The sequence below is a fragment of the Meriones unguiculatus genome (assembly GCF_030254825.1).
Source record: "Meriones unguiculatus strain TT.TT164.6M chromosome Y unlocalized genomic scaffold, Bangor_MerUng_6.1 ChrY_unordered_Scaffold_23, whole genome shotgun sequence".
NCBI classification, from domain to species: Eukaryota; Metazoa; Chordata; class Mammalia; order Rodentia; family Muridae; genus Meriones; species Meriones unguiculatus.
This window is the reverse complement of record NW_026843709.1, coordinates 9,715,882-9,735,251: the sequence shown is the minus strand read 5'-3', so window position 1 is coordinate 9,735,251 and position 19,370 is coordinate 9,715,882. Positions and strand designations below refer to the sequence as shown.

Below are 19,370 nucleotides of genomic sequence, written 5' to 3'. Positions count from 1 at the left end.
AGAAACTAAGCAAGAGGAAGGACCCTGACTAAAATGCTTAATCCCCATCCTGAAAGGCAACGAGGCTGGACAGCAGAAGATGAAGAAAACAGGAAACAACCTAGGAACCTGCCACAGAGGGCCTCTGAAAGCGTCTGCCCTGCAGACAGTCAAAGCAGACACTGAGACTTATTGCCAACTGTTGGGCAGAGTGCATGGAATCTTATGTAAGAAGTGGGAAATAGTAAGAGCTGGAGAGGACAGAAACCACACAAGGAGAGCAACAGAACCAGAAAACTTGAACACAGGGAACTTCCCAGAGATACATACTCCAACCAAGGACTATTCATGGAGATAACCTAGAACCCCTGCACGGATGTAGCCCATGGCAGTTCTGTGTCCAAGTGGGTTCCATAGTAATGGGAAGAGGGACTGCCTCTGACATGAACTGATTGGCCTGCTCTTTGATCACCTCTCCCTGAGGGGGGAGCAGCCTTACAAGGCCACAGAAGATGACAATGCAACCACTTCTGAGGTGATCTGATAGACTAAGATCAGAAGGAAGGATAAGAGGACCTCCCCTATCAGTGGACTTGGGGAGGGGCATGCATGAGGAAGGGGGAGGGAGGGTGGGATCAGGAAGAAAGGAGAAAGGGGCTTATGGGGGAATACAAAATAAATAAAGTGTAATTAATAGTAAAAAAAAAGAAAGAAAAGGAGAACTAAGAGGTAATAAATTATTTGACAGCTGGTGATGTTCCACCATATTTTTGCCAACCCTCTATGAGCACAGTTGCCTTGGCTGACCTGGCTGGATGTCAGCTCTGTCCTACTCAGTTAAATCTGTGCTTACAGAACAGAGAAATGGGTCCATTTTATATGACAAGAACACAAAAGCAGCTGCATTTTCTGCTGTGGTCCTCCAGACAAACAATCTAAAGGTAGTGTTAGAACCAGGACTGCATGATCCAAGGTGCCACCTGAGCTCACGAGGTTTGAGATAAGCTGGGTAACCACCAGTTTATGGCTAGGATTCTCTGCTACATATTGAGTTCCTGGAAAGCATTCCTTACAAAGTCAATCTCTGCACTCTTTGGGAGTAATCTTTTCTCTATGTTAAATATCATTATAAAAGTTGTTAACCTACTCTTTTTATTGATTATGTGGAAAATTCATATAATATACTACTTTTCCATTGTTCCCAGGCTCAAATTCTTTCCCATGTATCAGTCAACATTTTTTTTTATTCTTTAAAGTACATCAATTAAAGTATGTGTTTTTCATCTACTCAATGAAAAATTATCAGATTCTCAGTTCAAAGTCCCTAAAGAAAACTGAGTTCATCCTTGCCACACCCTGGGACCCCCTCAAAGAAGAAGACATTATTCCTGAAGTGCTCTATACTTTATCACATTGATAACAGTTTTTCTTCTGTATTTATTACAATTTGATCAATTTTTCCCCTTATGCTGCCACCTCCCTCTTCTAATTCCAGTCCCACCTACCCTCTTTCTTCTACCCCTAGCACCTTTCTCTAGTTTCCTGATAGATGTGGTCCTCCTCCCACTTCTATCAACATTAGCTTCTAAAGTCCCATCAAGTCTGGCTGCATCTTCTTCTGTAGTCTGATTCTCATCGAATTTTTCTCCTTGTGTTCTCATTTGCCTCTACTTATGACACTCTTCTTACATATGTCATATAGACTTCCCAGAGCTCTGAGGGGAGGAAGAATTTCATAGGGTAATCCCATTCAGTGCTAGGTGTTTCATGGTCTCTCTCTGCATAATATCAGTCTGTGGGTCTCTGAATGCAATCCCATTTCATGCAGAAGGAAACATCTCTGCGGATGCAAGAACATTGCACTGATCTATCAGCTGAGAGCAGAGAGCAACATATTTTAGTAACAACAGCCTGGGTTGCTTGAAAATTTCCATAGGATGCCCTGACACAACAACTCAATTAACTGCCACCCAATTCCCCTAAGGAAAGTCTTGTTTGGTCACAAGAGATGCCTATTGGAATTTTATCCTCCACTATTAGGAGACATCCTAATAAGTAAATACACACTATTATTTATGTTTCTACATTTATTTACTTCACCAAGGATTATTTTTGCTGGTTCCATCCATTTTCCTGAAAATATCATGATGTCATTTTCTTAGCTGAATAATACTCTATTTATGGAAAGATTCCACATTTTCTCAAAAGGATATTGTCAATTCCGTTCTTTTGTCCTCAGAAGTTGCTGGGACTTTACTCATTATATTGAATGAGAAACTTTTAGGATAACTATGTTCCCTTAGCCTAGAAGTCCCTCCATCTTCTTCCACTTCTTGGTGATTTGAATTGCAATATCCCCTTAAGCTTGTCAATGTACATGTTGAGTACCCAGTGAGGAAATATCTCTGAAGGGTTAGGAGGTATGACCTTGTTAAATAATATAATTCCTATTAGACTTATAATAAAGGAGGGTGTGCTGTGAGGTTGATATGCCAATGAAAGTGACTACACAGAATGGAGTCTCTCTCTCTCAGTCTCTGTCAATTTGTATCTTTGTTTCTGTTGGTCTTGGTCTCTCTATTTCTGAAACTGGCTCTCTAGTTCTTTCTCTGTGTCAGTCTGTCTCCCTCTCTCTGCCTGCCACTGTGTTTCAGTATGAAAAGCTATCAGTTCTGCTGAAGGAATGCAACAAGATCATTGCTTGCTGAAGTGACATCTTGGATCCTCTCTGCAAAAATATAAGCTAGTTTTCAATTCAACATTTTTCGTTCACATAATTGACTTGTTCAGGGATCATTTTCATAGTAAGCAATTCACTGACTGAGCACATATTATCAAAAATTAATGGAACCTGTGATGAAGTGAAACTCACAGGTCAAAGACACGTGATTTTTAATGATCACTTGAAAGAAATTGTGACACTTTTCCTGAAGGAAGAGTGTTGGACACAGGGTCTTTCATCTCTGGGTTTTGTGCTTTCAGCTGCCCAGATAGCAGCATGTAGGGCTACTCACACTTTGTCTCAAGCAGGCTGTCCACTTGGCCCTTTTAATAACTGGCTCCTGAAACTCTCACTGGCTTTAGCTTGCTGCAGGACATCATTCTCCCTCTCAGCCAATCAGTACCTGAGAGAATCTTGAGGTTTCCATGGAGATGAGTAAACAAACTTTCCTCAGTGTCCATTATCTCTGATCCTTGTCCAATGATTTTTTTCTTGTGGAACCCAACTAGACTTTATCTCATCCCTTCATCCAGATCCCACACCTTTACTCCTGTTTACCTCTGTGACAATATCAGGTAGGAAATGAATCTTTCATGTTTATTTAATTGGACAGTTTCCAAGTAGGGAGGCTTCAAAGTAATGTGGGATTAAAGGGAATGTACAGAATGAAAAGGTGGTCTCCTACTGTGCTCTTCGAACTGAAATTCCTAGGTTTTAAATTTGAATTGAGCAGTCATTCATATACTCACAAAATGTATCTCCACATTCTGATTCATATAATAGGCTAGCATGGCCTAGGTTTCCCTGGGGTACTGAGTCTCTAAGAGCAGGGAAAAGAGAAGGAAATCAGATAATTCCTGGGACTGCTTTGGCTGAAACAGACAAAGTTCAGTGTCTGTAAATGGAAAAGTGAGGGGCAGTAAACTCTTTTACAGCTGGTGCTGTTTCACACTTTCATTGCCGACCTGGTATGAGCAGGTTTGCCTTCACTGTCCTGGCTGGATTGGCAGCTGTGTCCTTTTCAGTGGTCTGTGTGGAACCCTCCTCATTCTAGTGATTGCAGTTAAAACTGGGCCTTTAGGACAGGGAAAGGTCTGTGTTGTATGCCTAAAACAGAAAAGGAGCTGTGTTACCTGCTGTGGTCCTGCAGAAAAATCCTCTAAACATAGTGTTGTTCCAGGACTGCTTGTTCAGAGGTGCCACATGAGCTCATGTGGTCTGAGGTAGTTGGGTAACCACTAATTCTTGGTTAGGATTCTCTGTTACACAATGAGTTCCTGGAAAGCATGCCTTACAAAGTCAAACTCTGCCCTACGTTAGCAGAATCTTTTCTCCATGTTAAAGGTCAATATAAAAGTTGTCAATTTATATATAAATATATATATATATACATATATATATTATTACTTATGTGTTAATGTGCTATACATTACACTTTTTCATTTTCCCAGCTTCAAATTCCTACCATGTGTGCCACTTATATTTTTCTTTGAATGTCATAAATTTTAAGATATGCTCATTAGAACATGATTAAGTCTCAGTGCAAAGTCCCTTAAAGAAAATTGAGTTCATCCATGCTGCACACTGACATCACCCAAAGAAGCCATCATTCCTGAAAAGCCCTATTCTTCATCACCTTGATCAGAGTTTTTTTTTATGTATTTATTTATTATGATTTATTCACTTTGTTTTCCCTTTGATGCTCCCTCTTTTTTCCTCACAGTCTCGCCTACAATCCTTCTCCTACCCTTAGGCCCTTTTTAAAGTTCTATGATAAGTGAGGTCCTTGTTCCCCTTCTAATTGACTCTAGCTAATCAGGTCTCATCTTCGCTGGCTATGTTGTCTTCCTCTGTGGTCTGATTCTCAGGGTTTTATTCTTGCTTCTGCCTACTGTCCTGTAGGCTTCCTAATGCTCTGAGGGGAGGGATAATTTAATGTAATCTCATTTAGAGCTGGATGTTTTAAATTCTCTCTCTGCATAATATCTAACTGTGGTTCTCAGTATGCAATCCAATTTGATGCAGAAGTAACATTGCACTGATCTATCTTTTGAGGGAGAGAGCAACATATTTTAATAACAACAGCCTGGGTTTCTTGAAAATTTCCGAAGGATGTCCTGGACCCACAACTCAATTAACTGACACCCAATCTTCCTCAAAGCACACTGGTTTGGTCACAATAGATGGCCTATAGGAACTTTATCCCTCACTACTAGTAGGTCTCCTAATAAGTGAATACATTATATATCTGTCTTTTTGCATTTTAGTTACTTCACCCGGGATGATTTTTCCTGGTTTCATCCTTTTGCCAGAAAATATGATAACATATTCTTAGCTGAAGAATCCTCCATTATGAAAATATTCCAAATTTTCCCCAAGGAGTTTGTCTATCATTTTCTTTAGTCCTTGAAGGGTTTTGGGACTTTATTCATTGTATTGAATGACAAACTTTCAGGATAACTATATTCTTTTAGCCTAGAAGTTCCTCCATTTTCTTCTGGTGATTTGAATTCCACTGTCCTCTTGAAGCTCATCTAGTTACATGTGGGTTCCCATTAAGAAAATATCTGGGAAGGAATAGGAGGCATTCCCCTGTTAGATAATTTAATTCCTATTGGAGTTATATTATAGTAGGGTGTGCTGTGAGATTGTTTTGCCAAAGAAAGGGACCAGAGGGAATGGAGTCTCTGTCTCCCAGTCTCTGTCATGTTATATCTTTGTTTCTGTTGGTCTAGATCTCTCTAATTAGTAATCTGTCTCCCTAGCACTTTCTCCCCAGTGAGTAAATATCTGGGGATGTGGGATTAAGGGGAATGTGTTGAATAACTAGGTGGTCTCCTACTGTGGTCTTAGATATAAATTTTCTTAGATTGTGACTTTGAACTGAGCATTGCTAGCATTGCTAGCATACTGACTAAATGTACCTTCACATTCTTATTGATATAATAGAATGGCAGAGTCTAGGGGCTGGGGTAATGAGTCTTTAAGAGCAAGGAAAAGAGAAGGTAATCTAACAGTCCTGCAGGCTAGTCTAACAGGGTCCACCTGAAAGAAGGACTGTAAATGGGGGAACAGAGATGAGAAGAATGAAGACAAGACAGATTCCTGATCAAGTCTCAGTTTAGTGAACATGAACAATGCTTAAAGAACAAAGGGTACAAGGAAATTTTTTTTTTTCACAATAGCAACACATCTGTGCCACTGGTTGGCAAGGCATCCAGGAATTCACTCAGGTTTGTTCTCTGTTTCCCAAGGTTGTAGGAAGCTTGCAATCTACTTCTCAGGCTCACAACACCCCACTTGCAGAGACCACAAAGGACAGTCTCTGAGGCATGGAACTTACATAAGACCCACATCTGCCATGGCCAGGAGGCAGAATTCCAATTACCAGACACCTTTAGTTCTCCCTTCTTTGTTTTATGGAGAGCCTTTTGTAGATTGCCAAAATGTGCATTTTTCCTTACTCATCATCAAGGTGTGGAATGTGATTTTTATGAGCGTCTGTCCTAGGCCTAGGTTGTAACAACCACTATTTTACTCTTACATGTCATTGACTTCCATATTAATTGAGGTTGTTAGAGATCTTTATTTTAAATTCATGCAACTGCACTTGTATGCATTGAAGTTGTTGAAAAAGTATAACACACAAGGAAGGCAGGCACAGGCCAACAAACCCATACCTGCAAGTATCAGTCCTCAAAAAGCAGAGTCAAAAGATGGAAAGTATATCCTGAGGCTACTAAATATATCCCAGGCTATATTGGCCAATTCTAACCTAGGTTTCTTGGAAAATTGTATGTTATGGATCTTATCTCTCATCTTTAACATATCCAATGAGAAGTTTTTTCTAGACCAAATAGCAACAAGGTAATTCTGAATCTGAGTCCAATTAAATTCTGTTTCATCATACCAAGAATAAGAATTCTTAACAGGAATCATAACAAAAATAGGTTGCTTAACAACTAATATTTAAAGAGTATTATTATTTGCACTACCACAATTATTAAGAACGAAATACATACATTCATTTGAATAGGTATCATTCTTCTTAAAATGTCTTACTATAATTTTTCCAATAAGCAGTAAATAAGGAGGACTATAACATGCCAAAACAGAAGTATACTTGAATAACTTAGCAAAGCTACTTGTATTCCCAGAGAAAATACCTATATATCCCAAAGCAGCCTCAAATTTCAATACATAGGTTTGCCAATTTGAATTTGAATTTCTTCAAAGTCCAGCACCAAAGTATTTTTCTGAAACAAAGAAATTTTGACTGCCTTTACCAGAAGCCAAATTCTTAATATCCTTAAGGATATACCAGTCCAGTCCATGGCTGTAAATGCAGGGTCAGAGTCCAAGGAGTAGATGGAGGACATTTATCCAATGCATCTTGTCCAAGGAACCATCAGTGGAGGACAAGTATGTTGATCCCTTTTCTCACAGGGTGTGTAACTCATTGGAATTGTAAGACTGTCCCCAATATTCCCCTTTGCCTTGTTGTAAAGATAGTCTTCAGCTACCATCCCAACATTAGAGTTGTAGGCATTCAGACCTATGACCTATACATGGGACACTGGTAAGCTGTCCTGATGAATACTTTGTTAAAACAAAAGGTTGATTTCTCCCTATTACTAAAAAGTTATGAGTCTGTTTTACTTGTTTTCCTTCAAAAGCAGGAAAACCTAAACCCAAGTGTTGTTGACATAAACAAGGACTTCTGGATCATCCTAGGAAACTGGATGTAGTAGAGATGATTTAGCAAAGTAAGCCCAATCAACAGTCATCAAGACTGGAGGGATCTTCATTGAAATCATTATCATTAACAGGAGAAAACTCCTCATCCACTTGTCATGCCAGATTTTCCAGTAGCCATTAAGCTGCATAATTTTTCTGCAGATAAAGACAAACAGATACTCATCCCCATGTGAGTACAGGGTTGGGTTCATGCCATTGTTTTTTTTTTTTTTTTTTTTTTTTTTTTTTTTAAGGATCCCTCCATTTTATTTTAGCAAAAGTTTTCTTGGTTTCTCTAAGCCAAAATCTATCTGCTGCAGATTTACCATGCTTATCCAAATTTTAAAAATTCAGAATGAAAACAACATGGTTAAGATGATTCTTAGGTGTCCAGGGTAAGTAGCTCACCCTTCTTTGTTTTTTTTTCTAAATAAATCTTAATTGTATAGTGGGCATGCTCTACCATGCCTTGTCCTTGAGTATTGTAAGTTATTTTAGTTATATGAAAAACTTGAAATTCTTGAAAAAAAATCTTTTAAATGACTTGCTAGTATATCCTGTACAATTGTCCATTTTAAATTGCTTAGAAACTTCTAGAACATTAAAAACCTGTAGACAAGGAGAAATAACATTCTTTGCAGCTTTTCCTGGTTGAGGCATGGCAAAAATAAATGCAGAATAGGTATCTAGGCAAACCTGTATAAATTTTAAATGTTTAAATTCAGGAATATGAGTAATATCCATTTGCCAAATCTGATTTGGAAACCATCCTTTAGGATTGACTCCCAAATGAGAGACAGGGTGAAATTGAGGACAAGTACTTCATGTCTTGACTATATTATGGGCCTCTTCCTTAGTCAATGCCTTAAGTCTCAAGGTTTGCTTATTAAGATGATGCATATTATGGGCATCTTAGGCTCTTTTTAACTGTGAACAATATACTTTGGTGGTTTTATATGACAATGGATTTCCTTTAGACAGGGGTCCTGGCAGAACTTAGAATGAACACTCAAATGTCCTATAAAAAAAGAAAGTTTTCTTTTTATCAATTTCTGAATTTGTAAAATTCCAGCAGAAGAAGATCTCTGAATTTGACCTGCACTCTCTAACCAAGGCAAAAACTGAGCTACATATGCACTATCTGGAAAAATGTTCAGAGACTGCCTTTTAAAACTTTGAAACGCAGCCAATAGTGCAGATAACTCTGCTATTTGCTCAGATGTGTTAGACACTTGAAAAGATATTGATTTTCTTTTATAAGCATAGGCAGCAATATTAGATAATGAACCATCAGCAAACACAGTTAAAGTATCAACAATTGTGCTAACTTTTGTTTTAAATAGAATAATTATAGGTTGTACCTATAAAAATTGATTTTTTTTGTGCCTCAACATGTTGGACTCTGTCATAATGAGCTTACATATGTTAAAATGCCATATTTATTAGATCACTGACAAGTCTGAGGGCCAGCATATTTGAGTTACTCCTGACTACCTTTATCATCTCCTCTAAACTTCATACTATAAAACAGGATGTTATAATCTGAATTTTGGCACATTTTTAAATGTGTGTTTTAGAAACAAATTTTAGGTAAATTTATATAGGCAAACTTTATGGTACCAATTTTACTTTTAATCTTTAAAAAAAATCTAAACAAGACTGGGTAAAACTCAATCTTGTACTCAACTATAATCTTTAGCATAACTTTATATCTGCACTTTAAAAAGTTTAAAAACTAAAATCCAAGCAAAACATTTAGTTAAACATAATTTATAAAGAGGCTAGCAAATCTTATTAATTCTATCATATTGTACTAAAACTTAACAGCAAAAAATTAAAGGAGAAAAGTTTTATTTAACAATGATCTGAATATAACCCTAAATAACTCTCAGCTAACACAGAACTGTGGTACTTTTTTTTCCTGTAAAAGTGCATAAGCAAACATTTTGTATTAAAGATTCTCCATTTTTTTAAATGAAGAACAATATATTTTATAGGTTTGTATTAACACAAATATATTGTAATAAATGCATTTTTTAATTGGATGGCTTGGAACAGCATGGCTTGGTTTTACCTTGTAAATTTAATAAAATAAATACCAAGGTTTTATATTTCCCACAAAGGGTTGATCAACTGTTTTAAGTTTTTTTGTTAGACTGCCCAAGGGTTATTATCTGAAAATATCTGATAAATTTTAAAATGTTTTATAAAATTTAACTCAGATTATCAAGGATCAAACTCAGAGGTATTGATTCTAATTGTCTCATGTTTAAAAATATCCAAGTCTACAGATAAACATACACACAGAGAGAGTTACATAAGTAACAGAAATTCAACATTGTCACCTTGGAGCAACCAAAATACCCAAATACCAGGACTTGAACAGCACCTACGAAGCACAAGTCCCACAGATTCCAGAAAGAGTGGAGACCCTCCTGTGTCCTCTCCACACATGTAGATTCCAGAAGGAATAGAGGCCCCACAGCCCTTTCCACAGCTTCCAGATGGAGAGCAGGCAACATCAACCCTCTTATCACACAGAAGATGATACCAATGACTCTCTCTCTCTTTGTCCCAAAAAGAGGAGAACTTGTTTGGGCCCCTTTTCCAGGAATTGGAGAGTCCACCAGATTCCCTCCACCATATTGGAAACTCTCCAAGTTTCCCAGACTTTGTGAGCAAACCAAAACAGAAGCCGGCAGACAAAAACAAAATGAAACAAACAAACAAAAAAGCAGACAAAGACAAAAACAACCATGGTACCTGCTTTTTAAACATTTAAATATTTTTTCAAACCTGTTTTTGTAATAGTAAAACAAAGAATCCTCTTTATGAGTGAAACCATACAGCACATCTATCATTTTAAAAGTGAAAACCAGACTTTAAAATTTACCAATGCAAACAAGCCAGGGAACATGTTAGGAGCTGCCACAAAGGGCCTCTGAAAGTTTCTGCTCTGCAGTCTATCAAAACAGATGCTGAGAATTACGGCCAACTGTTGGGCAGAGTGCACACAAACTAATGAAAGAAGGGGGAAACAGTAAGACCTAGAGAGGACAGGAATTCCACAAGTAGAGAAACAGAAACAAAAATTCTGAGCACAGGGGTCTTTCTGAGACTCATACCCAACCAGGTACCATGCATGGAGATAACCTAGAACCTATGCACAGATGTAGCTCATGGCAGTTTAGTGCCCAAGTGGGTTCCATAGTAATGGGAGCTGGGACCACTTCTGACATGAACTAATTGGCCTGCTCTTTGATAACTTCACCCTGATGGAGGAGCAGTCTTTCCAGGCCACAGAGAAAAAAAAATGCAGCCACTCCTGATGAGATCTGATAGCCTAGGATCAGAAAGAAGGAAAGAAAGACCACCCCAGTGGACTTGGGGAGGGGCAAGTGTGGAGTGAGGTAAGGAAGGTAGGATGGGTGGGACAGGGAGTTAAGTATGTATAGAAAGTGAATAAAGTGTAATTAATAAAAATTAAAATAAAAAATATTAAATATATATCTGGGGACAAAGGTCTTTCTGAGACTGACACTCCACCAAGGACCGTGTATGGATATAACCTAGAACCTTTGCTTGGATGACGCCCTTGATAGCTCAGTTAACAATTGGTTTCCCATAGTAAGGGAAACAGGGACTATTTCTGAAAAGAACTCAATGGCAGGATCGTTGACCCACCCAAGGGAGGAACAGTCCTGCTAGGCCACAGAGGAGGACTCTGGAGATACCTGATAAAACAGGGTCAGATGAAAGGCCCTCCCCAATCAGTGGGGAGGGACAGGAAGGAGATGAGGGAGGGAGGGTAGGATTGGGAGGGATTAAGGGAGTGGGATACAGAGTTAATAAAATGTAACTAATAATAAACAAGTAAAATTTAATTAAAAAATTTAACTAAAAAATATATAATTCTTTTTGGATTTATATTATAGGAGGGTGTGCTGTTAGGCTGATATGCCAATGAAAGTGACCAGAGAGAATGAAGTCTCTGTCTCTAGGTCTCTGTCACTTTGTCTTTTTTATATCAAAATTTATTTCAGCATGAGGAAATATCTTGGTCATATCCATTTGATGCTTCCTTGCTTCTTAATATGTTCCTGGTTTACTGGATATACTTTTTTTTTTACATTTTTTATTAATTACACTTTATTCTCTTTCTATACCCCCTGTGGTTCCCTTCCTCCTCCTGTCTGAATACCTTCCTTCCTCCACCCTTTGCATGCATGCCCCTCTCCAAGTCCACTGATTGGGGAAGTCTTCTTTTCCTTCCTTCTGAACCTAGTCAATTAGGTCTCATCAGGAGTGGCTTCATTCTCTTCTTCTGTGGCATGGTAATGCTGCTTTCCCCTCAGGGGGTGGTAATTAAAGAGCAGGCCAATCAGTTCATATCAGAGACAGCCCCTGTTCCTATTACAATGGAACCTACTTGGATATTGAACTGCCATGGGCTACATCTGTGCAGGGGTCTTAGGGTATCTCCATGCATAGACCTTGGTTGGAGTTTCAGTCTCAGGAAAGACCCCTTTGCTCAGATTTTTTTGTTCTGTTGCTCTCCTTGTATAGTTCCTGTCCTCCAGATCAGACTGTTTTCCACTTCTTTCCTAAGATTCCCTGAATGCTGCCCAAAGGTTGTCCATAAGTCTCAGCATATGCATTGATAGTCTGCAGGGCAGAGCTTTTCAAAGGTCCTCTGTGTCAGGCTTCTGACTTGTTCCCTCTTTTCTCCTTCTTCTGATGTCCAGCCTCTTGCCTTTCTGGATAGGAATTGAGCATTTTAGCAAGAGTCCTCCCTCTTGATTAGTTTATTTAGGTGTACTGATTTTAGTAGGTTTATCCTATATTATAGGTCTATATGAGTGAGTATATGCCATTGCATCTTTCTGCTTCTGGGATAGCTCACTCAGGATGACCTTTTCCAGATCCCATCATTTACCTGCAAATTTCATGATTTCCTTGTTTTTTATTCCATTGTGTAGATATACCACAATTTGTGCATCCATTCCTCCACTTAGGGCATCTGTTCTGTTTCAGGCTTCTGGCTCTTACAAATAAGGCTGCTATAAACATGGTTGAGCAAATATCCTTATTGTGTATGTGAGAATCTTTTGGATATATGCCTAGGAGTAATATAGCTGGATCTTGAGGAAACACTATTCCAAGTTGTCTGAGAAAGCACCAGATTGATTTCCAGAATGGTTGTACAACTCTACATTTCCACCAGCAGTGGAGGAGGGTTCCCATTTCTCCACAACCTCTCCAGCATGTGTTGTCTCTTGAGTATTTGATCTTAGACATTCTAATGGGTGTAAGGTGAAATGTTAGGGTCATTTTGAATTGCATTCCCCTGATGGCTAATGAGGTTGAGCATTTCTTTGTGTATTTTTCTGCCACTTGATATTCCTCTGCAGAGAATACTTTGTTTAGCTATGTATCACAGTTTTTAATTGGATTACTTGATTTTTTGCTGTTTAACTTCTTTAGTTCTTTATGTATATTGGGTATTAGCCATCTGTCAGATATAGGGTTGGTGAAGATCATTTCCCAATCAGTACTATGTTGCTGAGGAGAGTGTCCTTTGGTTTACAAAAGTTTTTTTTTTTTTTTTTTCAGTTTAGTGAGGTTCCATTTATTGATTGTTGAGCTTAGAGCCTGTGCTGTTGATGTTCTGTTCAGGAAGATGTCTCCAGTGCCAATGACTTCAAAGGTATTCCCCCCTTTTTCTTCTAAGTGGTTTAGTGTGTCTAGTTTTATGTTGAGGTTTTTGATCCAGTTGAACTTTGGTTTTGTGCAGGGTGATAAGTATAGATCTATTTGCATTTTTCTACAGGTAGACATCCAGTTAGACCAGCATCATTTGTAAAGATGCTGTCTTTTTTCCATTGAATGGATTTGGCATCTTTGTCAAAGATCAGGTGTACATAAGTGTGTGGGTTTATGTCAGGGTCTTCTAATTGATTCCATTGATCCACTAGTATGTTTCTATCCCAGTACCATGCAGTTTTTAGTATTGTTGCTCTATAGTACAGCTTAAGATTGGGCATGGGGATAACTCCTGAAGATCTTTTACTGTAGAGAATTGTTTTAGCAATTCTGGGTTTCTTGTTTTTCCATATGAAGGTGGCAATTTTTCTTTCAAGATCTGTAAAGGATTGTGTTGGTAATTTGATGGGAATTGCATTGAATCTGTAGATGGCTTTTGGTAACATGGCCATTTTTACTATATTAATCCTACCAAGCCATGAGAATGGGAGATCTTTCCAACTTACAATAACTTCTTCTAATTCTTTCTACAGAGATTTTAAAATTTTTTCATACAAGTCTTTCACTTGCTTGGTTAGGTTCACACCAAGGAATTTTATATCATTTGTGACTATTGTGAATGGTGTTGTTTCCCTAATATATATCTCATTCCTTATTTCTTTAGTATACAGGAAGCCTACTAATTTTTTTGAGTTAATTTTGTATCCAGCCACTTTGCTGAAGGTGTTAATCAGCTTTAGTAGTTTCCTGACACAACTTTGGGGTCACTAAGGTATATTATCATATCATCTGCATACAGTGATACTTTGACTTCTTCTTTTCCGATTTGTATCCCATTGATCTCCTTCAATTGTGTTATTGCTCTAGCTAGGACTTCAAAAACAAAGTTAAAGAGATATGGAGAGAGAAGACAGCCATGCCTTGTCCCTGATTTCAGTGGGAATGATTTAAGTTTCTCTCCCTTGACTTTGGTGTTAGCTATAGGCCTGCTGTATATCACTTTTATTATGTTCAGGTGTGTGCCTTATATCCCTGATCTCTCCAATACTTTAAACATGAATGGATGTTGAATTTTGTAAAATGCCTTTTGAGCATCTAAGGAGATGATCATATTTTTTTTCCTTCAGTTTGTTTATATGGTGGATCACATTGATGGATTTCTGTAGACTGAACTACCCCTGCATGCCTGGGATGAAGCCTATTTAGTCATAGTGGATGATATCTTTGATGTGTTCTTATTTTCAGTTTGCAAGTATTTTGTTGAGTATTTTTGCATCAATGTTCATGAGAGAAATTGGCCTGAAATTCTCTTTCTTTGTTGGTTCTTTGTGAGGTTTAGGTAACAATGTGACTGTGGCTTCATAGAATGAGTTTGGTCTTATTTCTTCTGTTTCTATTTTGTGGAATAGTTTGAAGTGTATTGGTGTTAGCTCTTCTTTGATGGTTTGGTAGAATTCAGCACTGAAACCTTCTGGCCCTGGGAATTTTCTGCATGGTAGAATTTTGAAGTCAGCTTCTATTTCCTTAGGGGATATAAGACTATTTAATTGGTTTACCTGGTCTTGATTCACCTTTGGCATGTATAATCAGTCAAGAAGTTGTCCATTTCATTTAGATTTTCAAATTTTGTGGCATATAGTCTTTGGAAGTAAGACCTAATGATTTTTTTTTTATTTCTTCAGTGTCTGAGGTTATGCCCCCTTTTCATTTTTGATTTTGTTGATTTGGTAGTTTTTCTCTGCCTTTTACTTAATTTGGCAAAGGGTTTGAATATCTTGTTGATTTTCTCAAAGAACCAGCTCTTGCTTTCATTTATTCTTTGAATAGTTTTATTAGTTTTTAATTTATTGATTTCAACCCTAAGTTTGATTTTTTCCAGCCATCTACTCTTCTTTGGTGTGTCTGATTCTTTTTTTTTTTTTTCCCCTAGGGCTTTTAAGTGAGTCATTAAGTTGTTTGCATGAGATGTTTCAAATTTCTTTTTGAAGGCACTTAGTGCTATGAACTTTTCTCTTAGCACTGCTTTCAATGTGTCCCATAAGTTAGGGTATGTTGTGTTTTCATTTTCATTGAATTCTTGGAAGTCTTTAATTTTTTTTTTATTTCTTCTCTGACCCAGCTGTCATTTAGTAGCAAGTTGTTCAGTTTCCATGTGTGTGTAGGCCTTTTACTATTTTTTTTTCATTGAGGTCCAGTTTCAGTCAAGATCAGATAGGATACAAGGGATTATCCCAATCTTCTTGTATCTATTGAGCCTTGCTTTGTGACTAATTATATGGTCTATTTTGAAGAAGGTTTCATGAGGTGCTGAGAAGAAAGTAAATTCTTTTGAGTTTGGGTGAAAGATTCTGTAGATGTCTGTGAGGTCCATTTGATTCATGATCTCTGTCAGAGTTATTGTTTCTTTGTTTAATTTCTGTTTTGTTGACCTGTCCTTCCCTTTGTTGAGAGTGGGCTGTTGAAGTCTCCCAGAATGAATGTGTTTGGTTCTATGTGTGGTTTAATTTTTATTAAAGTTTCTTTTACAAATGTGGATGCCCTTGCACTTGGGGCATATATGTTCAGGATTGTGATATCTTCCTGTTGGATTTTTCCCTTGATGAGTATGAAGTTTCCTTCTCTATGTCTTTTGATTAATTTTAGTTGAAAATCTACTTTATTAGATATTAGAATCGCTACTGGTGCTTGTTTCTTGGGTCCATTTGCTTGGAAAACTGTCTTCCAGCCCTTTACCCTCAGGTAATGTCTATCTTTGTGATTTAGCTCTGCTTCATGTATGCAACACATTGTTGGGTCTTATTTACACATGCATTTTCTTAGTCTGTGTCTTTTTACTGGAGAATGATTTCATTGATTTTGAGGGAGATTGATTAATGACCAGTGGCTCTTAGATTCTTTCATAATAATGTTGGCCATGTTAGTGTGTTTGTGTGTTTGTGTACTTTTTGTTTTGCTGTAGTGAGGTTATTTACTTTCTGTGATTTTTTTGAAAGTAGATCGTTTTCTTGGGTTGTATTTTTCCTTCTAGTATCTTCTATAACACTGGATTTGAGTGTAGGTATTGCTTTTGTCATTGAATATCTTCTTTTCTCTGTTTATGAGGACTTAGAGTTTTGCTGGGTACAGTAGCCTAGGCTGACATCTGTGTTTTCTTAGGGTCTGCATGATATCTGTCCAGGCTTTTCTGGCTTTTATAGTATCTGTTGAGAAGTCAGGTTCTGATGGGTTTGCCATTATATGTTACTTAGCTTTTTCCCTTGCAACTTTTAGCATTTTTTTTTCTTTTCTCTGTATACTTAATGTTTTGATTATTATGTGGTGGGAGGATTTTCTTTTCTGGTCTAATTTATTAGGTGCTTTGTAGGCCTCTTGTATTCTTATAGTCCTCCCCTTGAAGTTGGGGAAATTTTTTTTAATGATTTTGTTAAAAATATTTTCTGGGCCTTGGAGGAGGGAATCTTCTTTTTCTTCTATTCCTATTGTTCTTAGGTTTTGTCTTTTTATGTTGTCTTGGATTTCTTGGATGTTTTGTGTCAGGAATTTTTTAGATTTATTATTTTCTTTGCTGGATACATCAATTTCTTCCATAGTATTTTCCACACCTGAGATTTTTTTTTCTTTCATCTCTTGTAGTCTGTTGCTTATGCTTACCTCTGTAGTTCCTGTTTTCTTACCTAGGTTCTCCCTCTCCATGATTTCTTTCATTTGTATTGTCTTTAATTCTTCCAAGTCTATCTTCAGATATTGAAACATTTTGTTGATTTCCTTCACCTGTCTGTCTGTATTTTGCTGGTTTTCCTGCAATTTCTTCAGCTGTTTGAACATTCCTCTGTTTCTTTCATTTCATTCAGTGATTTAACCATTTCCTCTCTGAATGCCACAAACTGGTTGGTTGCATCTTCCTGTATTTTTTACGATGACCATATTTTTTATTACATCATACCCTAATTCTTTATGTGTTTTATTTACTTCCTCCATTAACTTCTTTATAAGCATAGATGTAAGAATATCTTCTTGAATTTCACTTATGTTAGGGTGTCCAGGGCTACTTGCTCCTGGATAACTGGTTTCTGAGAATGCCATATTGCTTTGCCTTCTCTTGGTTGTGCTTTTTCACTGGTCTCTACCCATCTCTCTGTCTCAGATGTTGTCTGATAATGTTTTATGTCTGTTGGACCCTGGGGCAGGGAGAATCCACTTGGTGGGTTTCTGAAGTTCTCCTCTGCTTTTTGGGTATGGTCAACTGAATGGTGGTTCTTCTCAGGAATTTTCACAGTTTCCTTCAGGTTATGGACCTGTATGGTAACTCTCTTTTCATCAGGAGAATCCTGGTGTTGGCTACCCTGCTGCTGGAGTTCTTGCTCTGAATTTATAGAGCAGCAGCTGTTGCTATTAAGGTGTAATTGTTGGGTGCAGCCCTCTTGAAGAACCAGGGATTCCCACAGTCTTGTCAGTTTAGCTAGGGATAACTGATTGATCTTTGGAACAGTATCTGAGGACTGCTGTAATGCTCTCTGCTTTTTGTACATGTGAGGATGCAGCTGTATGCCCCTGTGCCCTAGTGGTACTCCACAAACGCAGGTGAGCATGCTGCTCACTCATGCAGTAAAAGGCTAGGTCCTAGAGTCTGCTTGAATCCATAAAGTCTTTTGGTCCTGGGTTTCCTGAGCATTGGCCCTGATGCTACCCCTGCTGTGGGGTTTTCTCCTGACTGGATACCCAGTCTTTGCTTTGAGGACAGCCTTTCTGTCTGTGATGGCAAGTAGAACCTGCAGACACAGACTTATGTGGCTTTGCCTTTCTGCCTTTTTGGCGATTGGGTGCCTAGGCTTCTGTCAAAACTGGGTAACTATTCCTGAGACCTTTTTGGGGTGGTGGTATCAGCTGTGTGCTCTGAGATCAGACCAGCCATTCCCCTCCCTGTGGGTTTACACCCAGCAGAGAAATTGGTCTCTGGTGCCATGGGGTCCACAGTTCTATCTGGGACAGCAAATCAGGTGTGCAGGCAAGACTCTGTGCTGGCATCTGGGCCCTGGCTCTGGCTCTGGGCTGGCTTCTGGGCGCCTGCAGAACCTGAGTCTTTTCCATGGGATGACTAGGTGACCTAAGGTCGGTCCCAATCTTTTCCTGCACTGTGGGGTTATCTCTTGACTGGAAATTCCAGTCTCTGATGTTGTGGTATCCACAGTTCAGTTTGGGACAGTGATCAGAACTCACTGACATGTGGCTCTGGGCTGGTGACCAAGCACCTTGTGGAACCAGGATCTCTTCCTCAGTTTAGCTGGGTGGGTTAAAGCTGATTGAATCCCCCATCATGGGATATCCTCTCACCTGGGAAACATAATCACTTGTGTTTTATGGCCTCGAGTTCTGACTACTGGTCACTGTGCCGATCCTGCTGTTTTGCTGGTCGGAATGAGAGTCGTCCCAGCACCTCCATCTTTCCCCTACACTTTGTCTTTGTTTCTGTTGCTCTCTGTCTATTTCTGAATGTGTCTTTCTTGCTCTTTCTCTCTCTGTCCCTTTCAGTCTACCTCTCTCTTCTTGCCACCTGTGGTTCAGTATGAAAAGCTCTCAGTTTTGGTGAAGGACTGCAACAAGATGAGTACTTGCTGACATGACATCATGGATTTTCTTAGTTAAAATATAAGCCATGTCCCAACTAAATGCTTTTTTTTCAAAGATTTTCCTTGGTCAGTGAGCATTTTCACAGAAAATATTTAAGTGAGTGAGGACATATCCATGCATTTAACAAACAGTAATGGAATCTGTGAAAAAGGTGCAACTCACAAGTCAAGGACATGTGACTTTATTAATGTTTACTTTAAGAAATGTGTGGTGTTCACTTCAGCAGCATGTATACTTAATTATAACCATACAGAGACTATTAGCATGATCCCTATGTAAGGGTGGCACACAAATTCATGTAGCATTCAATATTATTTTTTGAAGAAATTAAGGAAAACACAAATAGAGGAAATTTTGGAAAGAAAGAACTTGGGGAAGAAAATAGGAACTACAGATATAAGCATAAACAATAGTCTATAAGAGATGGAAGAAGGAATCTCACCTGTGGAAGACAAAATGGAAGAAATCATGTATCTGTCAAAGAAAATGTTAAATCTAAAAAATTCCTGACATGGTCCATCGAAGTAATTCAAGACAACAT

General features: G+C 38.3%; 1 non-coding gene across 1 annotated transcript; it reads left to right on the top strand.

The window, feature by feature from the left end:
- The first annotated feature begins 19,039 nt into the window (after positions 1-19,039).
- On the top strand, positions 19,040-19,145 carry LOC132651675 (U6 spliceosomal RNA). The gene has a single exon (XR_009589259.1). It is a non-coding gene; the product is annotated as a U6 spliceosomal RNA (small nuclear RNA).
- The last annotated feature ends 225 nt before the right edge of the window (positions 19,146-19,370 follow it).